Source organism: Rana temporaria, chromosome 12 (assembly GCF_905171775.1).
Source record: "Rana temporaria chromosome 12, aRanTem1.1, whole genome shotgun sequence".
In the NCBI taxonomy this organism is placed as follows: Eukaryota; Metazoa; Chordata; class Amphibia; order Anura; family Ranidae; genus Rana; species Rana temporaria.
The window spans coordinates 132,930,285-132,956,873 of NC_053500.1; positions in this window are offsets into that span (position 1 = coordinate 132,930,285).

Sequence of the window (26,589 nt, forward strand, 5' to 3'; positions counted from 1 at the left end):
CAATAGATACGCTGGTGTAAATTCTTTCTGAATCCGGGCATTAGTTTTTTGAAAACAGAAAAAGCTGATTTAGATAAGCCAGGTGGCGATTCGATAGATTTACGCGTAGAATATGAATATTAGGTAGATACGCCGATTCAGAAACGTACGTGCGCCCGAATTTTTTTTTTACGTCGTTTAAGTAAGGCTTTTTCCGGCGTATAGTTACCCCTGCTATATGAGGCATAGCCAATGTTAGGTATGGACGTCGGGCCAGCATAGAATTTTGCGTTGTTTACGTCGTTTGCGTAAGTCGTCCGTGAATGGGGCTGGGCGTAAGTTACATTCACGTCAAAACCAATGAGGCTTTGCGGCGTAATTTGGAGCATGCGCACTGGGATACGTCCACGGATGGCGCATGCGCCGTTAGTAAAAAACGTAATTTACGTGGGGTCAACATTCATTAACATACAACACGCCCACTGCCTGGATAATTTGTATTACACGGGCTTACGCCGGACCACATACGCTACGCCGCTGTAACTTAGGGCGCAGGTTCTTTCTGAATACAGAACCTGCCTCACTAAGTTACGGCGGCGTAGCGTATCTGAGATACGCTACGCCCGCACAAAGTTACGCCGGGCTTTCTGAATCCGGGCCTAAAAGTTTTTCTAAGTTTAGGCAAGCTGTGGCTTTTATTTGATGTGGCTTTTTCTTCTATCTTATAGTTTTCAATAGTATGTACACAGCTCATTAGGAAAATTAAGAGAGTCTAGGGGCTTCTAATTTTTAAATATTTGATGACAGTGTGTAATTAAATCTGGACACCTCTCACAAACTAGTGGGCTGATGTTATCAAGTATTTTCCCATGAGACTCAATCTGTTTCTAAATATTTTTCAATTTTTCTTTTAATATTATTTCTTATTAATAATTAAAAATGATAATTTTGCAGTCATTTCTATTGGCTAACTAGAGGTTAAATTACAATTCTCTTTTTAGCTTTTCGAAGAAACTTGGAAGTAAGGAAACTTTTTTAAGGTCTCCTATGAAAAGTGAGAACAGTTTAAAGAACATTTCAACTCAACGATTGTTTGTTTGTTTGGACAGCCATAGCATTTCGGTTTTAAAAAAGATAATTAAAAAAATCACATTGAAGTGCAAAAGGTTAGCTACCACAAACAACAATAAATGTTAATAGATGTTTGCCTGCTAAAATGTGGTATTTACAACAAATCACCCACCTATTTTTTCCTTGTGTTCTTGTACAAAGGAAGATCAAAATTGACAGCTATAAAAGCAATTTTTCGACTCTAAAAGTAGAATTTTGCACAAATGCAAGTTTCCTAAAATGTTTTTAAATACATTGGGCCAGATTCAGGTACCTGCGCTGCGGCGTAACGTATCTCGTTTACGTTACACCGCCGCAAGTTTTCAGCGCAAGTGCTTGATTCACAAAGCACTTGCTTGTAAACTTGCGGCGGCGTAGCGTAAATGCGTTTGGCGCAAGCCCGCCTAATTCAAATGGGGCGTGTACCATTTAAATAAGGCGCGTTCCCGCGCCGAACGTTCTGCGCATGCTCCGTTTGGAAATTTCCCGCCATGCTTTGCGTGAAATTACGGCGCCCTGACGTGTTTTTTGAACGGCGACGTGCGTTACGTCCTTTCGTATTCCCGGACGTCTTACGCAAAAAAAACAAAAAATGTGAAATTCGATGCGGGAACGACGGCCATACTTTAACATGGCTGGTCTAAATATAAGCCATGAAATAGTAGCCGTAATTTTGCGACGGGAAAAGCCGACTAGCGACGACGTAAGAGAATGCGACGAACGCGCGTACCTTCGTGGATCGCTGTAAACAGCTAATTTGCATACCCGACGTGGAAAACGACGCAAACTCCACCCAGCGGGCGCCAAAGTATTGCATCCTAAGATCGGAAGGCGTACTAAGCCGTACGCCTGTCGGATCTTAGCCAAATGCCGTTGTAACTTGTTTTGAGGATTCAAAACCACGCTACGACGCGGCAAATTTGAAAATACGCCGGAGTATCAGTAGATACGCCGGCGTATTTCAACTGTGAATCTGGCCCATTATCTTTGAATGAAATTTTTTCATTGTTGATATGATTTTACTAAAAATAAGCTATTTATTTTGTGGCTTCTTTGAAAAATGAAAATATACTTTTTTTTTAAAAAAAAACTAAAAAATTAAATACACTCCAGTGAAGCTATTCTAGAATTCACTTACTGATCTTCATTTACACGGTACATTGATATACAGCTGGAAAACACTGAACTTGATTAGAGAGTGCAACTCCTCTACAGCTATGAGAGGGAACAGAGAATTCTCTGGGTTGGCAAAATTCCATTAAACAAAGTTGCCAATTTGTATTCAAGTACGATTTCGTCATTATCAGAATGCATTGTATAAACCATAAACACTTTAGATCTCACAATTTAACAAATGTCAGCGGAGAGAGAGATATAAGTCAACCATGCCAAGGGATTATTCATGGGGAACTCATTATTTTCTTCATTTAAAACCTCTACTTACTATTTAATGTAGACAAATCCCCCTTGGCTAATGGACTGTGGCATAATTAGACATGCTGAATCGGGTCTTTTAATGGTTTCTACTTTCTATCTCATGACATATGGCTTCGGGGCTTATACTTGTAGCTCACAGGTTGCTAAACTTGGCATGATTTACAATTAGTACTGCTGAGCTGGTTGTTTTGTCACGAAAAACAAAAGCTTGAATTTCAACAAATTTGTATAACCATGGAACTCGTAAAAATGTCAAGACTTTTCCAAAAATGTGTCTTTGGCAGTAGTCATTTATGGATGATTTGACATACTTTAGAGACGGACCTGTGATTCCCAATGCTTATTTAGATTAAAGGGGTTGTAAAGGTAAAACAAATGTTTTCCTAAATAGCTTCCTTTACCTTAGCGCAGTCCTCCTTCACTTACCTCATCCTTCCATTTTTCTTTTAAATGTCCTTATTTCTTCTGAGAAATCCTCACTTCCTGTTCTTCTGTCTGTAACTACACACAGTAATGCGAGGCTTTCTCCCTGGTGTGGAGAAAGCCTCTTGAGGGGGCGAGCAGGAGAGTCAGGACGCTCTCTACTTTGCAGATAGGGAAAGGAGCTGAGTGTCAGGCCGCGTACACACGACCGGTTTTCTCGGCAGAATTCAGCAAGAAACTCGATGGGAGACGTATTCTGACGAGAAAACCTGTCGTGTGTACACTTTTCGCCGAGAAACCCGTCGGGAAACTCGTCGAGCCAAAAAGAAATGTTCTCTATTTCCTCGTTGGGCAATGGGAACATTTGGCTCGACGAGTTTTTTGACAGCCGAACAAGGAACTCGACGGGGAAAACGATGTGTTTTGCCCGTCGAGTTTCTCGGCCGTGTGTACGCGGCCTCAGTGGGCGTCCTGACTCTCTTGCTCGCCCCCTCAAGAGGCTTTCTCCACACCAGGGAGAAAGCCTCACATTACTGTGTGGAGTTACAGACAGAAGAACAGGAAGTGAGGATTTCTCAGAAGAAATAAGGACATTTAAAAGCAAAATGGAGGGATGAGGTAAGTGAAGGAGGACTGCACTAGGGTAAGGGAAGCTATTTAGGGATTTTTTTTTTTACCTTTACAACTCCTTTAACACATCTTACAGTAGTGTATGTTATGTAGAGAGGAAAGAAATATGGGGGCTCGTATAAGAGTATTGATTGAAATAGCATATTAAAGTGATGATAAACACACACACTAAAACCGGAGAGTTTAAAATCTGGTGCAGCTCTGCATAGAAATCATTTTAAATTTTTTTGTCCAAGTTTAACCAGTTGCTGACCGTGTCACGCAGATATACTGCGGCACAATAGCACTGGTGCGAGAAGTGCCGTACGGGGTACATATGTGGAAAAGTGTAGCGCTAACAATGAAACAAATTGTGATAAAACAATGTAGATTATATTGTGCAACACCACATGTGAATTGATGGTATTATAGAAGTCCATATATTATTGGCTGAATCGGTCAGTCGATTCCACTGAATAAAATAACCAAAATCCAACGTTTGAAAAAGTGAAAAGTCCACCACCACCACTTATGACAAGGGGCTTACCGGATCGATTGGACCCAGACAGGCATATACCTACTAGGCCAATCAAGCTTTGTTAAAGATGATACGCTGAAGAGGGTACACCATACACGTCATGCGATTTGGTATCAATGAAAGCAAACCTCAGGCAGATAATTCGAAAATGGTTCCCAGCAGGCAGCGATATTCAACAGATCACACAGAGGGCATATCAGTAATTCAACCAATGAGTATGAAAAAGAGAAAGCAGGGCGCACATAGCATAATTCCGTAAAAAATCGATATTTATTTTAAAAGAGAGTAACTCACATTTTGCAATGATCAATTGAGCTCATAAAAAAAGGGTAGCAGGAACAACAAAAGAACAAAAACATACAGCGCACAAGGGTTAAGTGAATATCACTTTATAGTCTGTAATGTGTGGAAAAACATATATGCATGAAGAATTGAAAAAATTGAAATAGCCACTAATAGCACACAGGGAAATAGAACATTAAAATTTTAAAAATACTAATAAAAATAGTCCGCATAACATAGGCAGCAGTTCACGTGGAGATGGTAGAGTGAAAACACATACACTTCGGGGGAGATGTTAGGAGTGAATCCAAGTAGTGTGCATACACTTGTAGGCAGAGGTAATACGATACCTCAACAAAAGCAGCCGCTTCTACGTCTCAATGCAGGGATATGGAATCCGTTGGTGGGAAGATGATAGCCACACTGGGAGCAGATGTAGAAGTTATTTCCATGCAGAGAGGATACTGCCGTTTAAACACCACTAGCTCAGGGGCTGATGGAAAGGAAACCTTCCTCGCAAACAGGGATCTCCAGCGGCAGGGGAAGTCCTGGAGGGGAGCCACCAAGCCGGTTCAGTGACGCAGCCGCGTCACACGGGAGCGAGGAGAGGGGGACGGAAGCCTAATAGAGTCACACAGAGAGAAGGAGGTGTCTGGACACCATCGATCCAACGTCAGGTGACTCCAGGCACCAATCAGTGTGGACAGAAAACGAGCAGTAGAGGTGCTGGCGCTAGTGTCACTGGAAGGATTTCCCGAGTGTCGGCACTACACATCAGCTGCAGTGTGCTTGCTGCAAACATATAGGGGCATCAAAGATTATAATGGTGAGCCGTGACTGACATGTTTCGCGTGCCAGGACGCTTTATCAAAGTCACGGACAGGCTCCACCATCTAGTTATTAAAGGGGAAGGAATAATCCCATTGGACAATAGCACGAGGAGGGGGAGGATTCATGGTCTTAACCCTACCATCACCACCACTTTAATAAAAACATCTAAAAACATATAATATAATATATATAATATATATAATATAATGTATATGTATATGATAATCTCTCTCATGGAAGAATATATGTACATACATAGAAGATAGTCTGACACACCATCAATACAACAATAATAATAGTAATAATAATGGGAATAGTAAGTTACTAGTAAGTAAGTAACTTAGTGGTTGACAGCTGCACGGGTTTGTGTTTTAGTGAAACTTCTTAAACCACTCAGAACACTGTGGTTTACCGTTCCTATGGTGTAGCGCTTCATGCGGGTGTTTTCTTTGTGTAGCAGGAACAACAGCAGTCCATCCCGACACGTTTCGTTACAAAAAGAACATCATCTGGGGTCCCAGAGGTGATCAAATACCACCAAAAGAACGCTCTATTTATGGGAAAAAAAATACGCCAATTTTGTTTGGGAGCCACGTCGCACGACCGCGCAATTGTCAGTTAAAGCGACGCAGTGCCGAATCGCAAAAAAAGGGGCCCGGTCCTTTACCTGCATATTGGTCCGGGTCTTAAGTGGTTAAAGCGACGCAGTGCCAAATTGTAAAAAGTGCTCTGGTCAAGAAGGGGGTAAAATCTTCCGGGGGTTAATAATAGAAGTAGGCTAGAAATAATTATAATTCAACATAGAAATATGATATTAAATTCTGGCTATTAAAATGCATCATGTTATTTATGTAATTCATAGACAAAGCTGTACCAACCATTATATTTTCTGAGCAAGTGCTCGTAGAAAGTAAATAAATTGAATAAAAGCAGAAGCCACCGAGGCAAACCTTAAACAGGGAACACAATCTGCTGGAATAATTAACCACATTGAGTCAGTAAACATGCAAAATTAAAGTCTACAGAAACTACAGATGAAGATAATGGGGGTTGCTAAGAGATAATGTAGAGAAAGCTGAAACAAAGGGCCAAGGTTATAGGATGGAAATAGAATCAAAAGCAAATGGACTTGGGTTGCTTAGCTATCATATCAAAATTGTGTTTGCTTCAGTGGCAGTTCAGGTGGCTTTTCTTTATTGCTTAGTGCTCTTCTGTTGAGTTGTTAGTAGCTCCGTGCTTGCGACTGGATTCAGAGTAGTAACACCTAATTATATAAAGTTCTATCAAAATACTTTGAGTGGTTGTTCATATTTATGAAACTGATCATGTATCATTTACTTTGTGGTATATATATATATATATATATATATATATATATATATATATATCGTATTTATCTGGGTATAGCGCGGACCGGCGTATAGTGCGCACCCCAAGTCTAGAAGGTCAATTTCAGAAAAAAAAATGAATTACTTACAGTTTGAATGCCCCTCGTCGGTGTCTTGCCCGGCATCCATCGGCGGCCTTGTCCGGTCCGGCGTCCGTCTGCGGCCTTGGTGGTGTCCTCCCTGCTTCTCCCGCGCTGTCTCTGAGTGCCGCCGCCGACATATACCGAGCGCAGTACACTCGGGTACACTCGGTGGTGTCCTCCCCGCTTCTCCCGCGCTGTCTCTGAGCGCCGCCGCCGACATATACCGAGCGCAGTACACTCGGGTACACTCGGTGGTGTCCTCCCCGCTTCTCCCGCGCTGTCTCTGAGCACCGTCGCCAACATATACCGAGCGCAGTACACTCGGTGGTGTCCTCCCCACTTCTCCCGCGCTGTCTCTGAGCGCCACCGCCGACATATACCAAGCGCAGTAGATTCGTGTACACTCGGTGGTGTCCTCCCCGCTTCTCCCGCGCTGTCTCTGAGCGCCGCCGACGACATATACCGAGCGCAGTACACTCGGGGACACTCGGCTAGGCTCGGCCACGCTCGGCTCCTCTCGCATAAAGGATAGGAGGCGGCACAGGGCATGACCGCGACCGGAGCCGAGCGTGGCCGAGCCTAGCCGAGTGTACCCGAGTGTACTGCACTCGGTATATGTTGGTGGCGGAGCTCAGAGACAGCACGGATCGGCGTATAATGCGAACCCACAATTTCCCCCTGATTTTAAGGGGAAAAAAGTGCGTGTTATACCCTGATAAATACGGTATATATATAATATTGGACGATGGGCACCATTAGGCTCCTCATCTAGACTTGCAGCTGTAATTGCAGTGAAAGGAGGTTCTACAAAGTATTGACTCCGGGGGGCGCTATACAAATGTTCCCCACACTTTTCACATATTTATTTGTCAAAAAGACCATTTATCATTTTCCTTCCACTTCACAATTATGTGCCACTTTGTGTTGGTCTATCACATAAAATCCTCCCAAAAAAAAACAATTACATTTCTGGTTGTAACATGACAAAATGTGGAAAATTTCAAGGGGTATGAATACTTTTTCAAGGCACTGTAAATGCTGTGCACATCTGTAGATTAGTTAATGTAAGTATTTACTTATTTTACAAAGGATCTTCTGCTAGCCTTGCCAGCAAGATCCAGAATTTATGCACATACGGGGGCATATGCGTATTTTCTTCATGGAACGGAGGTTCTTGATGGATGAGCAAGCAGAAGATAATGCATAACATGCAAGCCTAATAGACTTGTAAATGATATGCATTTAGATGTATACAGTGTTTAGACGTGTACAATTCTTCGGATGACTACACGCGTGCATACATTTACACACAGCTATATGCTAGCATGCAAAAAATCTGCAGAAATCTACGGAAGCAACTGTGTCCTACTTTTTTATACATCACTAAACGTGGCTCAGATTTTTTTATTTGTAGACACAGCTGTGTGTAAGCATCTAGACGTCCAGGTCTTTAATGTTGATTGGCCCTGGGTAAAAATTTTCTTGGGGGCCCCCCATGCAATTTCGCTCTCCGCCTGCTCTGAGACATACAATAAGTATCAGCTAGACCAGTGGTCTCCAAACTGCGGCCCGGGGGCCGGATGTGGCACTTTGCTTGCTTTTATCCGGCCCTTGGGGAACTATTTCATTCACTGACACCAACAAAGGGGCACCGTTACTCATAATGACACCAACAATTGGGCCCAATGACACCAAAGACGGGGCACAATTCCACCCAATGACATCAACAATGGGGCACAATGATGGGGCACGATTCCTACCAAAGACACCAAAGATGGTGCACAATTCCTACCAATGACATCAACAATGAGGCCCAATGATGGGGCACTATTCTTACCAAAGACACCAAAGATGGGGCACAATTCCTCCCAATGACATCATCAATGGGGCCCAATGACAGCGCCCAAATCCTACCAATGACACCAAAAATGGGGCATAATTCCTCCCAATGACATCAACAATGGGACCCAATGATGGGGCATAATTCCTACCAAAGACACCAACGATTGGGGCACAATTCCTCCCAATGACACAAGTGATGGGGCACAATTCCTCTCACTGACACTGAAGATGGGGCATGGTTTACTCCAACTGATGCTGGGACCTTTTTGCACTCCTGATGGCCACAGTCTGGCCCCCCTAAAGCCTGATGAACAGTAAAGTGGCCCTTTGCTTAGAAAGTTTGGAGACCCCTGAGCTAGACTTAAAATCAATTTACTGTATCAGATCAGGCAGTGATTGCGATTGGTTGGCAGAGGTTACAGAATATCATTACCAGTTACTGACTGGTTGCTAGAGGTTACAGCACACATTACGGCTCACTGATTAGTTGCTAGAGGTTACAGCACACAATTTATTCTTGTTGATTGGTTGCTAGAGATTACTGTACAGTAATACTGCGCACTGATTGGTTGCTAGAGGTTACAGCACATCATCTCTTCACTGTAGAGGGGCATGATATACATATGATTGCCACCGTTATTTACATATGAATGCAGCTGGCCTCAGCTATTTACGTATAAATGCTGCCGCTATTTACGTATGAATGCAGGTTATTTACATGTTAACACAGGGGCCCGGATTCACAAAGCAGTTACGACGGCGTATCTCCAGATACGCCGTCGTAACTCCGAATGCGGGCCGTCGCAACTCGGCGCCTGATTCATAGAATCAGATACGCCTCACAGTTGCCTAGATACGAGCGGCGTAAGTCTCCTACGCCGTCGTATCTTAGGGTGCATATTTACGCTGGCCGCTAGGTGGCGCTTCCGTAGATTTCCGCATAGAATATGCAAATTGGATAGATACGCCGATTCACAAACCTACGTGCGCCCGGCGTATCAAGATACGTTGTTTTTGTAAGACATACGCCGGCGTAAAGTTACCCCTCATAAAGCAGGGGTAAGTCATGTTAGGTATGGACGTCGGAAACGTACGAACAGCGTCGTATTTTACGTCGTTTGCGTAAGTCGTCCGTGAATGGGGCTGGGCGTAGGTTACGTTCACGTCGACTAAGCATTGAGCGGGCGCAATTTACTTTGAAAATTCTACGTGATACTGAGCATGCGCCGTTCGTAAAAAGCGTCATTTACGTGGGGTCATGATTAGTTTACATAAAACACGCCCACCTCTTCCTCATTTGATTTAGGTGTGCTTACGCCGGCACATTTACGATACGCCGCCGTAACTTAGGACGCAAGTGCTTTGTGAATACTGCACTTGCCTCTCGGCGGCGTAGCGTAAATACGATACGCTACGCCCGCTTAAAGTTACGCCGCCCTACGTAAATCTGGGCCAGGGTCTGCAGGTGAGTCATCTGTACACAACAATAGGGAAGAGCTGGGCAGCATTAGAAGCAGCACTTCACACTGAGATATCGGGACATAGCAAAGGACTAAAACCTCAAGGGACAATGGAATTTAAACTGGGATAGTTGGCAAGTATGAGGCAGCTCCTTTGGGCCCCACAACAATGACAGGGCCCAGGGCAGCTTCCCCTTTTGCCTTGCCTTACAGACAGCCCTGTAGACGTGCATGTAAATGAGCCCAAAGAGTGCTCTCCATAAGCACCAACCTTTTTTTACTGTATATATATATATATATATATATATATATATATATATATATGCAGTATATATATTCGCTTGTTTGTAGAGTATCAAATAAAAATATGTATAACATAATTGCTGCATTTATGTTTATATTTGAACGCACAAATTAAGCTCTGCTTTCATGATAGCGTCCCATTAAGTCAATTACTTCCAACACTACTTTTACAATCAACTATAAGGAGTCATTTTAATCAATTGCTAACAACTGCTTGTGCAGCTCCCCTCTATAAACATTTGTATTTGGCAGACTCCTTTGCAGTTTTGAAGCATAAATTACTTACAATCTGATAAGCCTTCTTTTCAACTTTCAACAAAGCCCCCAGACAATTATGTTTCCACTGATTCATATGCATTACTAAAAGTACAGACAGTAAACTTTATAATAAAGAGGCTTAGCGATAAATTGGAGCTATCGAATGAGCCATTGCATTAGGAATGCTGGTAGAATAATTAAGAAAAATGTAAGCCTGTACATACGTTTCTTATATGTGACCAAGAACAATTAAAATGGAAAATAAAGTGGATCTTCACTCAAAAGTGAAATTGCTGCTATTCTTCCTGTACCCCTAACACTTTAGATTTTTGGGGGGGAGCTGATAGTTATTTTTTTTTTGACAATTATCAGTTCCTTCTTTTTCAATTCTAGCCTAGGTGGGGGTGACATCCGGTTGGACCTGACCTTTGCCCAGGGCCGCTGATAGGGGGGGACCACCAGCTCTTCTGTAGGGGGCCCCGGCACTCAGAGGGGCCCAGACAGCAGGAGGGTTGGTGGAGAACAATGCCCCCGTGTCTCTGAATGAATGAATGAATGAAAAACTTATATAGCGCGGCACATGCGAACTAAATCGCCTCTGGGCGCTCGTTGTTCCTGTCTCCTTTGATATCAAAAGAGATGCGTCTTGATCTTTCTCCTGAATGCTAAATGGTTTTCTTCCAACTGAATGCTGGTTGGTAAAGCGTTCCATAGTCTGGGACCCTGGACCGCGAATCTTCGTTCTCCTTTAGACTTATACCTGGCTTTAGGTATTTGGAGCAGATTTTGGTTGGTGGATCGTAGAACGCGATTGGGGTTGTGAGCTTTTATTTTTTCGCACAGATACTGGGGAGCGTTCCCATGGATACATCTATGCGTTAGACAGAGTGCTTTAAAAGCAATTCTGTCTTTTACTGGCAACCAATGAAGGGTTCTCAGCGAAGGTGAGATTGATTCCCATGGTTTTTTTCCCGTCACAAGTCTGGCAGCCGTATTTTGAACGACTTGCAGACGAGCGATTTGGAACTTTGGGAGACCGAGGTACAGGGCGTTTGCATAGTCCAATCTGGAGTTTACAATCGCTCCCACCACGACTGCTATGTCTTCTTTGGGAATAAAAGGAGTCAGTTTACGAAGTAGGCGCAGCAGATGGTGAGATCCGCTGACTACCGACCCTATTTGTGCATCCAATGTCATGTAAGAGTCTAAGATGACCCCGAGACTTTTGACTTTGGCGCTAGGGGTGATGGTTTTGCCCAGAATGGGCGGGGGTATCCAAATTGTTGCAGGTTGATTCAAACGCTTGGCGTGAAACAGGAGAAGTTCTGTTTTCTCTCCGTTAAGTTTAAGATAACTCTTTGTCATCCAGTTCTCTATCAAAGAGAGGGATGTCTCTAGATTGAGATGGTGATCCTTTTTGTTGCAAATGCGGAAGTACAGTTGCGTATCGTCTGCATAAGAATGATAAAGTAGTTTTTGGCTACTAATGATTTCAAAAAGAGGACGCAGGATTCTCCCCCTCTCCCTCCCGCCAGCTTTTAGTGAGGGATAATGAACCTGGCCAACCGCCGCTGAGCTCCTTCCCCTGCCCCAAGAGGGGGTTGTGCTAGGAGGAGGGATTTGTGGGAATGTGTCCTAGGAGAGGGATTGAAGAAAGAAGATTTGTGCTGGGAGGGGAGATGCGGCTGATTGTGTACCAGTAGCCGATGAGGGAATTCGGGGCTAATAGGAGGGATTGGGGGAATTGTGCAGGCAGGGGAGATTTGTACTCGGAGGGGGAATTGGGGTGGCATTTGTGTTCATTAATAATTTGAAATGATTTTCAAGCATTTTTTTGTGAAAATATTGTATAGAATACCGTCAGGTGTGTGTGTGTGGGGGGGGGGGGGGGGCAGGGGGGTAGGCTGTACGGGCCCCATGATTCCTAACAGCGGCCCTGCCTTTGCCCACACCCTCCAAACATCACAGGACCAGACCCACAGTGGATCCTATCCTGTGCATGCACAGTGAGGAGCTGGCTATGATTCTTTAGGAATCCCCAGTTGGCTCATAAACCCAAAATGGCGGCACTCAGGACCACTTGTGGTGAGAAGAACCAGTCGTTTTGATTAGCGAGCAACTTTTTTTTTTTGATTCTGACTTGGTTTGTGAGTGTTGACTCGCAAGACAAGCAAAATGCAAGCTAAATAGGCCTGCAGTACCTAATTTGGCCTGAGGTACAGGGACGCATAAGCCGAGCAGAGCCGAAAATAGGCCTGCAGTACCTCATTCATTTGGCCTGAGGTAAGGGGGCGCAGGAGACGAGAAAAGCCGAACATTGGCCTGCAGTACCTCATTTGGCCTGAGGTACGGGGGGTGCAGGAGCCGAGAAAAGCCGAACATTGGCCTGCAGTACCTCATTTGGCCTAAGGGAACTTGCGCAAACCAACCGATAAACGCTTATTGCGATTTTTTTTACCAAAAATATGTAGAAGAATACGTATCGGCCTAAACTGAGGAAAAATGTTTTTTTTATATATATTTTTTGGGGATATTTATTATAACAAAAAGTAAAAAATATTGCATTTTTTTCAAAATTGGCACTCTATTTTTGTTTATAGCGCAAAAAATAAAAACCGCAGAGGTGATGAAATACCACCAAAAGAAATCTCTATTTGTGGGGAAAAAAGGACGCCAATTTATGTTTGGGAGTCACGTCGCACGACCGCACAATTGTCAGTTAAATCGACTCAGTGCCGAATCGCAAAAACTGGCCTGGGTCCTTTAGCTGCCTAAAGGTCCAGGTCTTAAGTGGTTAAAAAAAATTATATTACAACTCTGTATTAAGACTCTAAATAAGCAATTAAATTGGATTTCGGCCACACACTCCACGGTGGGATACAGCACTTCAACAATACGGCGTGATGGTGCCTTTGTTACTGTGGCAATGCTGTCACTGGCAGAAGGAAAGGTTAATGTACAGATAACAATGCATTGCTTCACAGAGAGATACCGCTACTGAGTCTATTTCCACTTGAAACCACTAGATAAGTTACTTTTAGGATGTAGAGTTATCAAGCAATGGGATTTTATCTTGTAAGGGGAACTATTAATCCTGTGTTTTTCCGCCGTCTAGATAAAAAGAAAAAAAAAATAATGAAAAAAAAAAAGGTAACCCCTTTACTGCCTAAAATGAAATGTAACCTTCTCATTTCTTATGATATATGTCAGAATACTGTATTTCAGAATAATAATATATTTTTTTTTATATTATTATTATTTTTTTTTTTTGTTCATCTGTATCAGTTTACAAAATTTCAGTGAACTGCCGATATCAATCCACGTCCCAATACAGTTTACTTTGTTGTTGGCCTTTTTTTTGTTTTTTTTGCTTAGTTTAATTTGCCTACATAGCAAAACCATTTTTCATAGCTTTACACACACAAAAAAAAAATCCATTGGCATCTGCTCCTGCAACGTTATTTGTCTATAGCTTTCTTTTTTAAACCTTTTTTTGCATGTAAGGGCCAATAAATTCAAGTTGCTGAAACTAAATTTAGCAGCAACGGTGAACCTAACAATAATTCCATGAATAATTTTCCTCCCTAAATATTTTAAAGAAATTCAAGGCTTTTGTTTAAAAGTTTTGATAAAATCTCTGCCATTTTTTTTTTTTATTATAGGCTGACAAACGGACTAAAACGTTAAAACAATTATTTTATATTAATAGTAATATGATTTCATTTTACAATTGCAGTATTAACCACTTGCTAAACGTGCCTTTTTCTGACATTTGTTGCTTAAAAGTTAAAGTCAGTGGCCCGGATTCTCGTACGAGTTACGCTGGCGTATCTCCAGATACGCCGTCGTAACTCTGAGTCCGAGCCATCGTATCTATGCGCCTGATTCTTAGAATCAGTTACGCATAGATTTGTATTAGATCCGACCGGCGTAAGTCTCTTACGCCGTCGTATCTTAACTGCATATTTACGTTGGCCGCTAGGGGCGTGTACGCTGATTTACGCCTAGAAATATGTAAATCAGCTAGATACGCCAAATCACGAACGTACGCCCGGCCGACGCAGTACAGATACGCCGTTTACGTTAGGCTTTTCCCAGCGTAAAGTTACCCCTGCTATATGAGGCGTAGATGCGGCGTACCAATGTTAAGTATGGACGTCGTTCCCGTGTCGAATTTTGAAAATTTTACTTCGTTCGCGTAAGTCGTTCGCGAATAGGGCTGGGCGTCATTTACGTTCACATCGAAAGCATTGGCTTCTTGCGGGTTAATTTGGAGCATGCGCACTGGGATACTTTCTTGGACGGGGCATGCGCCGTTCGCAAAAAGCGTCATTTACATGGGGTCACATTAAATTTACATAGCACACGCCCACATCTACCACATTTGAATTAGGCGGGCTTACGCCGGCCTATTTAAGCTACACCGCCGCAACTTTGGTTTCAGAATGCGGCACTTGCCTGTCAAAGTTGCGGAGGCGTAACGTAAATAGGATACGTTACGCCCGCACAAAGATACGCGATTCTACGTGAATCCGGGCCAGTATTTTTTGCTAGATAATTACAATCACATTTATTGATTATTTATTTATTATTTATTGTATATTTGATACATAAGAGCAGCGCTAAGTATACATTTTCTGTATCACTTTAAGTTTTTTTTTTACCTTACATGATAGCAGCAGCTCCATAACGTAAAGTGATTGTAAAGCTTTACTTTTTTTTTTTAAATAACAAACACTGTGCAGCTCATTTGGCCCCGATCCACATCTTCTGGGGTCCCTCAGCTGCTATCTCGGCTCCTCCCTGCATCAGCTAACCCCCCCTGGGAAGCTCTCTCCCAAGGGGGTTACCTTGCGGGCGCGCTTCCGAGTCCTGTATGCGGCATCCATAGGCACCGAATTCAGGACTCGGCCCCGCCCCCGGCCCTCGCATCATTGGAGTTGATTGACAGAAGCGCTGCTATCAATCTATCGAATGAAGAGCTGAGAAGACCGGGCCGACATCAATCGCGTTCTTAAAGCGGGACTTTTGAGGCCTCAGGTAAGTAAACTGGGGGGCTGGGGGGCCCGATTGTTTTTTCACCTTAATGCATAGGATGCATTAAGGTGAAAAAACATGAACCTTTACAACCCCTTTAAGTCAATTTATTTATTTAATTTTAATAACATTTTTATTTAATATTGAATATACCATAGCGCAGGCATTTAATTTTTTTTTCATAATTACTTAGAACCCCCAAACATTATATATATATACCAATCTGTAATGTTAGCCTGGAAAGCGGGGGGGGGGGGCACCTCTCCCTTTGCTTCTATACGTGATCTTGCGTCAAATCCACCACAAGATCACTTTTATGGGGAAACCATCGCGAATATGGCCTAAGAACCGGAAGTGACTTTGACGTCCCTCTAATGTTCAAAGGGCATAGAGATGAGCAGTGGCCGTCCAGCCATCGCTTATCTCTAGGGAAAAACCCTGCCGATGCTGGATGGTTCCTGAAGTTACCAATCGGTAACGTTAGCCCGGGAAACGGCGGGGGGAGGCACCTCTCCCATCACTTCTAAAAGTGATGCCACGCCAAATCCACCACTGGGATCACTTTAGTGGGAAAACCGACCGGCTGAGAAAAAAATATTAGGGTTATGGCCCGGTATTTAACCTCAAAATCATGATGTATATTTACAGTTAGGGGTCTCCAAACTGCGGCCCGAGGGCCAGATGTGGCCCTTTGCTAGCCTTTATCCGGCCCTCAGGGCTTTATTCCTCCCACTGATATGAGGCACTATTCTTCCCACTGACTCCAACAAGGGGGCACTTTTTCTTCCACTTATACCAATGATGAGATACAATTACTCCTACTAATAGGGGCACTACTCCTTATCCTACTGATCGCAAACTATGAGACCATATTTATTCTCACCAATGCTGGGCCCGGGGCTTTTTCTGCCCCCGCTGGCCACAATCCGGCACTTCTAAAGGCTGAAGAACAATAAACTGGCCCTTTGTTTGAAAAGTTTGGAGACCCCTGGGCTACAGTGTCATCTGTAGGTTGAAGGTAAAACATTTTGGGGGGAATCCCTGTGTGATAGTGGTACAGAAATGTAGAGACGTAACTCATTAAATGTGACACCACATCCAAGAAATCAAAAAAGAAAAGCAGAAATTGTGTAGGTTTTTACTGCTTGCCACAAGTAATCCCAAAGAAGGAGAAGAGTACTCAATTAGATAAAAAAAACAAAATGTGTTATAACATGATAAAACATCTTAAAAACATATCAAAAATAAAACGTATCAAAAAGAATTGTACATAGTGTGTGAATGCAACATCCTCCCATATTAACCTTTAAAATTAGCACGTTTGATTTTTCATGTTCGTGTCCCATAGACTTTAACGGTATTCGGCTCACCCCTACTCATAGGCACTGATAGGCAGCACTGATGGGCGCTGAAAGGCACTGGTAGGTGGCACTGATGGGCACTGATAGGCATCACTGTTGGGCACTGATTGGTAGTAATGGTGGGCACTGTTGGGACTGCACTGATAATCAGGACACTGATAATAAGTGCCGTGATCATCAGTACCGATGTCCCTTTAACACAAGGCAATTATCGTCTCTCTTCTTCTCTCCTAACACTGTGAGCATGGGGGAAAAAAAGCTGATATCCGACTTGTATTTAGTTGTCATTGGACACAGCTGATCACGTGGTAAAGGGCCACTGTGATTGGCCCTTTACCCTGATCTGTGATCAGCTGGGGCCAAAGGACTCATGATTACAGAACACGCCGATCGTGTGCCACAGGGGATGCCCTGGCATTGCGATCATGAGCGGATGTACATGTACGCCCTCTTGGCAAATTAAGCCCGCACTGTAGCCTTTTTTTCAGTTAAAACTCTACATATTCATTTTGAAATAAGAACAGAATTAGAGTTAAGGTAAGTTACCAAAATGAGTTCCTGATATTACGATGCTCACCTGAGTCTTTATTTTATTGTCTCATTCAGTTCCGCTAACTTCACCACAAAATTAAAATGTAAACTACAATTCAATCTGCTATGTTCCCTTCCCCAAAGCAAACTGTCATTAAACATTATGGAAATTCAGTTAATTTAAATTGGCAGATGTTTCAACGCTTCATAAATTCCTTCTCTAAAATATTTAGAGCGTTAGTAAAAAAAATAAAATAAAACCAATTTTACACGTACGAAGACTTCTCTGATACATGGATCATAATGAGAGAGGGACAGCCAAAGGTGCATTTAGAGTTTGTTCTATTTATACGCCACATGTATCTTGGCCACCTCGGTTGGAAGAAAACTAAAATTGATTTAAGTTTATAAAAGAAAAACAACGGCTTATTAAGTGGTTGCCAAAGGAAGAAAGTCATACAAGGTGGCTGAAATTTGGATCTGATGAACTTATTTGGAAGACTGTTGAAACATCTCCAATGTTACAAAACAGGACTAGTTGGTTGTGAATAATTAATACTAGTCTAGATGCATGAAACCTTTCACAGAAAATTTCCTGTCCTAAGTCAGGCCTTGTACACAGGACCGAACATGTCCGCTGAACTGGTCCGTCGGACCAGTTTCCGCGGACATGTCCGACCGTGTGTAGGGCCTACCGGACAGTTTCCCGGCCTAGCGGACAGGTTTCCAGCGGACAAAAGTTTCTTAGCATGCTAAGAAACTTGTCCGCTGGAAGCCTGTCCATCGGACATGTCCGATGGTTAGTACAACTCATCAGACATGTCCGCTGGCCCGAAATCCCACGCATGCGTCAAATTGATTTCGACGCATGCGTGGAAGCATTGACCTTCTGTGTCAGAGAACGTCGGTGTCGTCTACGTCACCGCGTTCTCTGTCCACGGGGATTTTGGTCCGATGGTGTGTACGCACATCAGACCAAAACCTCCCAGCAGACATGTCCGATGAAAACGGTCCGCGGACCGTTTTCATCGGACATGTCTGCTCATCTGTACAAGGCCTCAGAAGCATATTGGACCAGCCTTACTATAATCTTTAACCTCCCTGGCGGTATGATTCTTTCAGAAAAAACATGCTAAAAGCGGTACCATTATTTGCAAGGAAATTTGGCGTTTTATATTGTAGGTCTGTAATTTTTAGAAATAACTCACTTAAATCTGACCAAACAAGATTCTAATAGGCATCCCGTGTATTACATTTTTTTAAAAACAAAATTATAAATTATAATATAATAAATAATTATAAATAATTATAACAAATAATAATATAATTATAATAAAAATTATTCAATAATGTAATCAAATCAAAATCACTGAAATTTGCTCAGTTGCAGAATTGTCGCTGTCATTACTTTTATTTTTTTATGACGAATTTCCCCACAAATCGCTATCGCACAATTCTGCAAGTGATTATAATTTATTATCGCTGTTTTTTAGCTGATCTAAAACTATTTTTGACATAAAGGGACACTTTTGGTTGCTATGGACAATCTACAGTTTGCAGGGAGAAAAAAAGGTTTTTATTATATAAAATGACATGCAGGACACTGGGCAGACCACTAGGGACAGGGGGGGTGTGTTTTTTTTACATACAGTACTGTAATCTATAAGATTACAGTATACTGTGTGTATAGTGTTTGTTTACGTTTTTGAATTTGGCGCCGTTCTCCGTCCCCGTGCGTCGTAACGTCGCAGGGAACAGAGATCGGCGTCACACGGAGGCACTATGTGAATCGAGCGAGGTCCCGCTCGCTCACACAGCGCGGTGGCATCGCTTGATCCAGGGACAAGGTAAGTAAAAAGTGCCTGTGGATCTAGCGAGGCAAGCCCGAGACTGACACGGGGTTACCGATAGTAGCAAGAAAATCTAACCCTGTGTCAGTCTCGGGAAGACCGCCAGGGAGGTTAAAGTGTAAGTATCGTTTTCAGCCAAGGAAGCTGTCATCTTTGCTTCTGTTTAATCTAAAACTGTCAAGCATGATGCTGCACATGTGATCAGTTTAGACACCAGCCATTGGATGGTTTGACAGTTTGGTTGAGAGCACAACCAATGGGAGTGCCGGAAATGAAACGGTTTTATGGATGGCTTTACCTCCGCTTTAACTACTTGTCACTGTGAGGACAACATATGACGTCCCCTGGTTGAAGTGGTCTTCCTGGGTATCAAACCTTTCATCCAGCAATCACTTCTACAGACCCTGCCATCGCCTTTTCCAAGCTCCATCGTCCCATCGGGTAACATTGGACCACTTTAATTGGCTACAATACACAGAGAACGAGGAACTGATGTTGTTCCTTAACCACTTCAGCTATGGAAGATTTACCCCCCCCCCCCTCTTCATGACCAGGCAATTGTTTGCGATACAGCACTATGTTACATTTACTTTCTACTATAAAACATATCAAATAAAAAAATGTAACAAATCAAATTTCATCATAATTTTAGGCCAATGTGTATTCTGCTATATATTTTTGGTAAAAAAGAAAAAATAAGTGTATATTGATTGGTTTGCACAAACGTTATAACTTCTGCAAACGATGGGATAGATTTATGGAAAAATGGCAGCGATTAGCGACTTATAGCGGGACTGCGACATTGCGGCAAAAAGATTTCGGCCTCATACACACGAAACTTGCTGGGTTTTTTCTTTTGCCGAGGAAACCGGTCGTGTGTACATTTTTCGACGAGGAAACTGTCGAGGATCCCGTCAAGCCAAAAAGAGAGCATGTCTTCTTTTCCCTCGACGGGAATGGAGAAACTTGCCTTGTCGAGTTCCTCGACAGCCTAACAAGGAACTCAACGAGGAAAACGTTGTGTTTCGCCCGTCGAGTTCCTCGGTCGTGTGTACAAGGCTTAAGGCTTACCTGTAGGTGCAAGAAATATCTCCTTAACCTACACGGTTAAGGAGATATTTCCAAGAAAGATGGCACAGTAGACAGCGGTGCGCAGGCGCACTGACGTGTCGCTACTAACGGCATCATGCACGCGCTATGCATACTAGCTCATTATGCCTTTGTCTTGCAGGGTTTTTTTCTTTTTAAGAAAGGGTTTACTTCCTCTTTAACGTTGTTTTATGCTGTACCGATAAGGGAAAACATAGAGTGCAGTGACTCTTTGCTTCTATTTGTAGATTGGCTGTTCACAACTGTGCAGGGGCAGACCTTAATGGCAGGGGTGGAGCTTACATTTAAGTGAGGGGGTGATAGGAAAATCTGCATTGGGTAGCACAAAAAAACTGAGTGTCCTTTTTCTCTATTTAAATGTAGTTTTGTATATTTCTCTTGTTCCAGATTCAGCTTCAAAGTAAGCAGTTTACAAATACAAGAAAATAGGTCAGGTAACATAAATTAAGTTTATATATTCATACTGGATAATGCCTTACACAGTGTACTCCCCGCATATGTCAGACAATAACTAGCAGAGCAGATTTGTCTATAGCATGTATTTTTCACGTTTGGTTTTCAAAAGAAAATACATTTTTTCCCTTGAGTGATGTTAGTTGAAAGGTTAGTCTTATTTGCTGTGAACTGGATCAAACTCAAAAGAGGATGAAAGTTTTTCTCTGTGCCTTGTATCTTGGTCTTCATGCTATGAAACAGAAGCAACGTTGAAATTTTAAATACATAAAAAAAGGGTGGCTTTCGCTTAAAAGAAAACCTGTCTTTGATGTATATTAAACATGTACTACAGCACATTGTGATTTGAGCTTTCAGAATGTCACTTTCCTGTCTGCAAAAGGATATGCGTATGGCGCTATGTGTTTTTTTTTTCCTTTTTCTTTTTTTTAACATGCCTAATTTTATTATTAAAAAAATGCCCAGTGGTGGCGAACCTTGGCACCCCATATGTTTTGGAACTACATTTCCCAAGATGCTCAACTACACTGCAGAGTGCATGAGCATCATGGGAAATGTAGTTCCAAAACATCTGGGGTGCCATGGTTCGCCATCACTGTGCTAGACCTATTTTCTTGACACTGGCTCCAACTTCCCTGGATCCTTCTCCTGCATGTAATTAAAAAAATTGTCAATTTTTTTTTTCAAAGCTGTCTTTTGCTTGGTCATGTCACTTCACAGAGTCCTCCCTCATCTGGTCTGGCTTTAGCTATGGGTAGCCCTGAATGATTTGAGAGAATGGTACTCACCTAGGGATGCACTGTAAGTGCTGTTCTCTGTATAATTTTCCTGAGACTGGAGACAAGGAGTGTGCCTATGAATGTCTGAACCCAGGATGTGGGTTGACTGATGTTGGACATAAGCATCACTTAAAATAGAAGATGTGAATAAGATTATGTCAATGCAGAGTGGTACTGCGGACATACTTAGATTATCTTAACAATACCAAAAGGTTGAGCTGATATCACCAGTAAGGCTTCATACACACGACCGAGTTTATCGGCAAAAACCAGCAAGAAACTTGCTGGGAGATATTTTTTTTGCTGAAGAAACCGGTCGTGTGTACATTTTCGTCGAGGAAACTGTTGAGAAACTCGACGAGCCAAAAAGAGAGCAAGTTCTCTATTTCCTCGACGGGAATGGAGAAACTTGCCTTGTCGAGTTCCTCGACAGCCTAACAAGGAACTCGAAGAGGAAAACGATGTGTTTCGCCCGTCTAGTTCCTCGGTCGTGTGTACGAGGTTCGACCCTTAAAATATAGGTAAGGAGCCTCCAAATAGGTACAAAACATAAGAAATACAGTACACGACCATAGTCTCCTGTTTGCCAGGTATCCAAATGGTGGCTGATTGAGGGGTGGTGATATCCCGCTAAACAGATTACTAATTGCTCGACATGTTTTGCATAGTGTACGCTTTTGGGAAGCTTAAGAATTAAAATGTATTTTACATACGCCCCTGTTGAAGTCTACTTAGACGAAACACGTTGTGGCTTATTGCTCCCCATATTGCTCCTTTTTACTTTTGTGATCACAAATTTGTATTACTACGGATGCCAATTGGTTTTTATTCAATAAAACCTATCACCTTTTTGATCTATACCATGTGGAGCCTTTCTTTTTTCTTTTTACATCTTCCTCGATGAGAGTTTTTTTTTGCCCTTCCATTCGGCTGTTTCAACTTGGTTTCTCAACCTTACGGTCACCTACAAGACCCCTGAAAGCTGCTTCTGGAAGCACCTGGGTTTCCTTGATTGTTGTGGAAGACTGCCCATCTTGGCTCTCTCTGCTCAATTGACTCGTTGTCATCGACATTCGAGTCCACCATTTCTGGTAAGAGTACATACCTCATTATTTTGATTGAAGATACAACACCTCGATGTGTCCACGTGTTCACTATATAACTGTGCTTCACTTCTGAGCAACAACTATTTTATACTGGACTTTGTGTGTTCACTACATTTGGTTCATTCATTTGGACCTTTTGCATAATCTTCCATATATAAGTTATATTTATATATTTTATGATTTCACACTTTGTGATCTACCTTCATGTGTATAGCAACATTTGATTATTTGAATATTGCTTACTCAACTTTCTAGCGCTACATTTTTCATTTACCTTGTACATCTATAATAAAGTAGAGAACAAGGTAATCAAACATTGTATAATACAGTGGTTCTCAACCTGGGTTTCAGGACCCGCTCTGGGGTCAAATGATGATTTTCCAGGGGTCACCGAATCCTAGGCTGTTCCTGAAGCCCGCACTGCTCTCCCAGGCTTTTTGCGGCCGCCCAGCAGGGCTGTCCCTGGAGCTCGTGGCTGCCCACTCAGCTTCTTCGGAGCCGCCCATTCAGTTCACAGCATGGCTGGGGGCAGAGACTAGAGGTCAGCTGACTGGTGAGGAATGTGAAGAGGGAGGGGCTGGAGGAGAATCTCCAGATTTCAGCATAGGTGTCACTGATACGAGACACCACCAAGTCGGAGACATAGTGAGTAACACTACCTGTGATTATAGTGGGGACTTCTAATGGCAACTACAGTTCTCAGATCAGCAGATGACCTTGATCAAGAGCACCTAAGTTGGCTGATCAGAATTCCCCCTAGCATTGCCACTCATCCCAACTCTCCCGACCCCCCAACCAAGGAGTTAGAGAAGGAATAAAAATAGAGAATAAATGGAAGGAAGAGGAAAAGAGGGGGAAGAACCAAGAAAAAGGGAGAGAACGAATAAGAGAACAAGAATGACTGCTAGATAGAGGGATTGGGGAAAAAAAAGAAATTAGGATAGAGAGAGATAAAAGATAAAGAAAGGAGAACAAAGAGTACATCCCAAAATGTACCATAAGGTGTTTTAATATTGTACGAGTGGAAGGGACTCAGGGAGCGCTAAATGTCCGTGGGTAAGGAGAGCGCAAATTGCTTGTCTTGCCTTGGGTGCTGACAACCCAAGCTACGAAAATAATTTTACTGTTAGGGGTCCCAACAACTTGGGAAATTTTATCAAGGGGTCATGGCACCAGAGAGGTTGAGAACCACTGGTATAATACATTATATACTGTATTTCTTATGTGTTGTACCTATTTGGAGGCTCCCTACCTATATTTTGAGGGTTACTGGTGATATCAGCTCAACCTTTTGGTATTGTTAAGATAATCTAAGTATATTCTATATAATATATATATATATAGAAGATGAGTAGGGCACTATAGGAAGTAGCAAGGTAAGTGCCTTTTGTGAGGGAACAGTTGGTCAAACAGTGCCCCCTGCACTTTAAACCCTTCCAGTAGACTGAGAGCTAATACCAGCCCTTTTACCCCAAGCATCGTACACAGGCAAGATGTTGGAATAATGCTAGGAAGCATTGAACTTAATTTTTCTCGGCTCATCATAGTGTTGTACGTCACCAGGTTTTGGACGGTCGGAATTTGGTGTAAGAGTGTGTATGCAAAACAGCTTGAACGGAATTCCGTCAGAAAAATCCATCTGAGTTTATCCCAATGGAAATTCCGATTGTGTGTACAATGGTGGTGGAACTCACAGGGAGATTTTAGATTGCATTGTCACTTGGATGGACATTTCGTAGGGTACACCTGTCAGATACGATCGCTACCATTGCTCTCCTACTGAAAATGCTAGACACCTAGCTGTGTGTGACTTCTAAGACTAAAAATCATACAGCAATTGAAAGCCAGAGAAAATGTAAAACTCCTTATCTATTTTCTTTTTCCAGGTCAGGGAAGTCAAAAATCCTGCATCAGCAGGTAACTAGCATTTTTAGAGGTCGGCATTGCCAGCTTGTGTGTATCTTTCACAATATGTCTCCTTTAAGGGCAGAGAAGGTTAGTAGAAGACAATAACACATATTATTTAACACAGCATGCATTTTTTACCTTTTTTAAAAATTCATTGATATCCTTGTTTGAACTCCGCCACGTCTCATCTTTTATGGACTTCTGAAGATTGGGTTTTCTACTCTAATATGGCCATGATTATTAATGCAGAGAGGAATATTGACAGCAACAAGCTACATGGAGCTAAAAGCTCAGTTTGATTCAGATTACAACCTCTCTTCATCTTTATTATTTTTAAAGATATATAGGGGGCAGATCCACAGAGAGAATCAAAACAAGATACGACGGCATCTGGGTTAGATCCGACAGGCGTACGTCTTCGTACGCCTTCGGATCTAAGATGCAATACTTCGGCGTCCGCTGGGTGGCGTTCCCGTCGTTTTCCGCGTCGAGTATGCAAATTAGCTATTTCCGACGATCCACAAACGTATGAGCGGCCGTCGCATTTTTTTACGTCGTCTCTAGTCGGCTTTTTTTGGCGTATAGTTAAAGCTGGTATTTCGGGGCGTTCTCAATGTTAAGTATGGCTGTCGTTCCCACGTATAATTAAAAAAAAAAATTTGTTTGCGTAAGTCGTCCGTGAATCGGGCTGGACGTAATTGACATCCACGTCACAAAAAATTACGTCCTTGCGACGTCATTTAGCTCAATGCACGGCGGAAAATTTAGGAACGGAGCATGCGCAGTTCGTTCGGCGCGAGGACGCGCTTCATTTAAATGAAACACGCCCCCTTACTCGCCGATTTGAATTACGCGCCGTTACGCACTGAGAGATAGACCACGCCACCGTAACTTACGGCGCAAAATCTTTATGGATTCGAACCAAAGCCGGGTAAGTTACGGCGGCGTAGCGTATCTCATATACGATGCGCGGGTGCAGATCTCTGTGGATCTGCCCCATACTTTTTTTTTTTGCTAAGCTTGTCATACACATTTCTAAGTTTCTAAAATATCACAAAACTTTTAAGTAAAGAAAAACTCCAACAGCTTTTGAATATGAAGTGGGTATAAAACATAACAATCTTATGATGTTAAAACGAAATTATTAAAGACATAATATTGAAGAAATAAATTAATACAAGCAGTGTAAGTACCTGAATTTGACCAGGTATTAGCCTTATGCGATCCCCTGTACAGAGCTCAAACCAGGAGAAGGTGTGAAGTTCATATATTAAAGGCAAATAGGCTGTTCACTTTGCAAGGGAAGTTGCACTTTGCAAGGGAATAAAGCTTGACGTGATGAAATTTCACTTTGCAAAGTATATCCATCTCTCACAAGCAAGAGGAAAAAGTGTATTTTGCTTGCACACGATTGGATGATGGAATTCAGCAGAGAGTCACCACATTTACTAAGCTCTGGGGGAAATTCCCTTGCAAAGTAAACAACCTATTTACCGTTAAATCAATCCCTGTAACCCTTGCACACAAAAGTGTGAAAGGAAAAAATAACTAGTTATATAGATTGATACTTTGCAAGTGATCTATATACTATAAAGTACATAAGTACATACTACAGGCTAGAAGAGATTTTGCTTTTGCAGCAAAATGTTGACACGTTTGCACTTTTTTTTTTTTTAAACTTGATTTTTTAAGTCAAATGTATTTTGCCAACACCTCCTATGGGGACTGTGTACTGCAAAATAAATTATTTAACATTTTTTTCCCCTCTCTCTTCAGTCTGGTCAGACACAGCTTACAGGAAATCCCATATGTACAATCACTTTGCATCTAAGCAATCAATAGGAGGTATAGCAGGAGAATTGAAGTTTTAAACCTTTCATGTGTTGAGAAACTCGCTGGAGTTGAAAATTT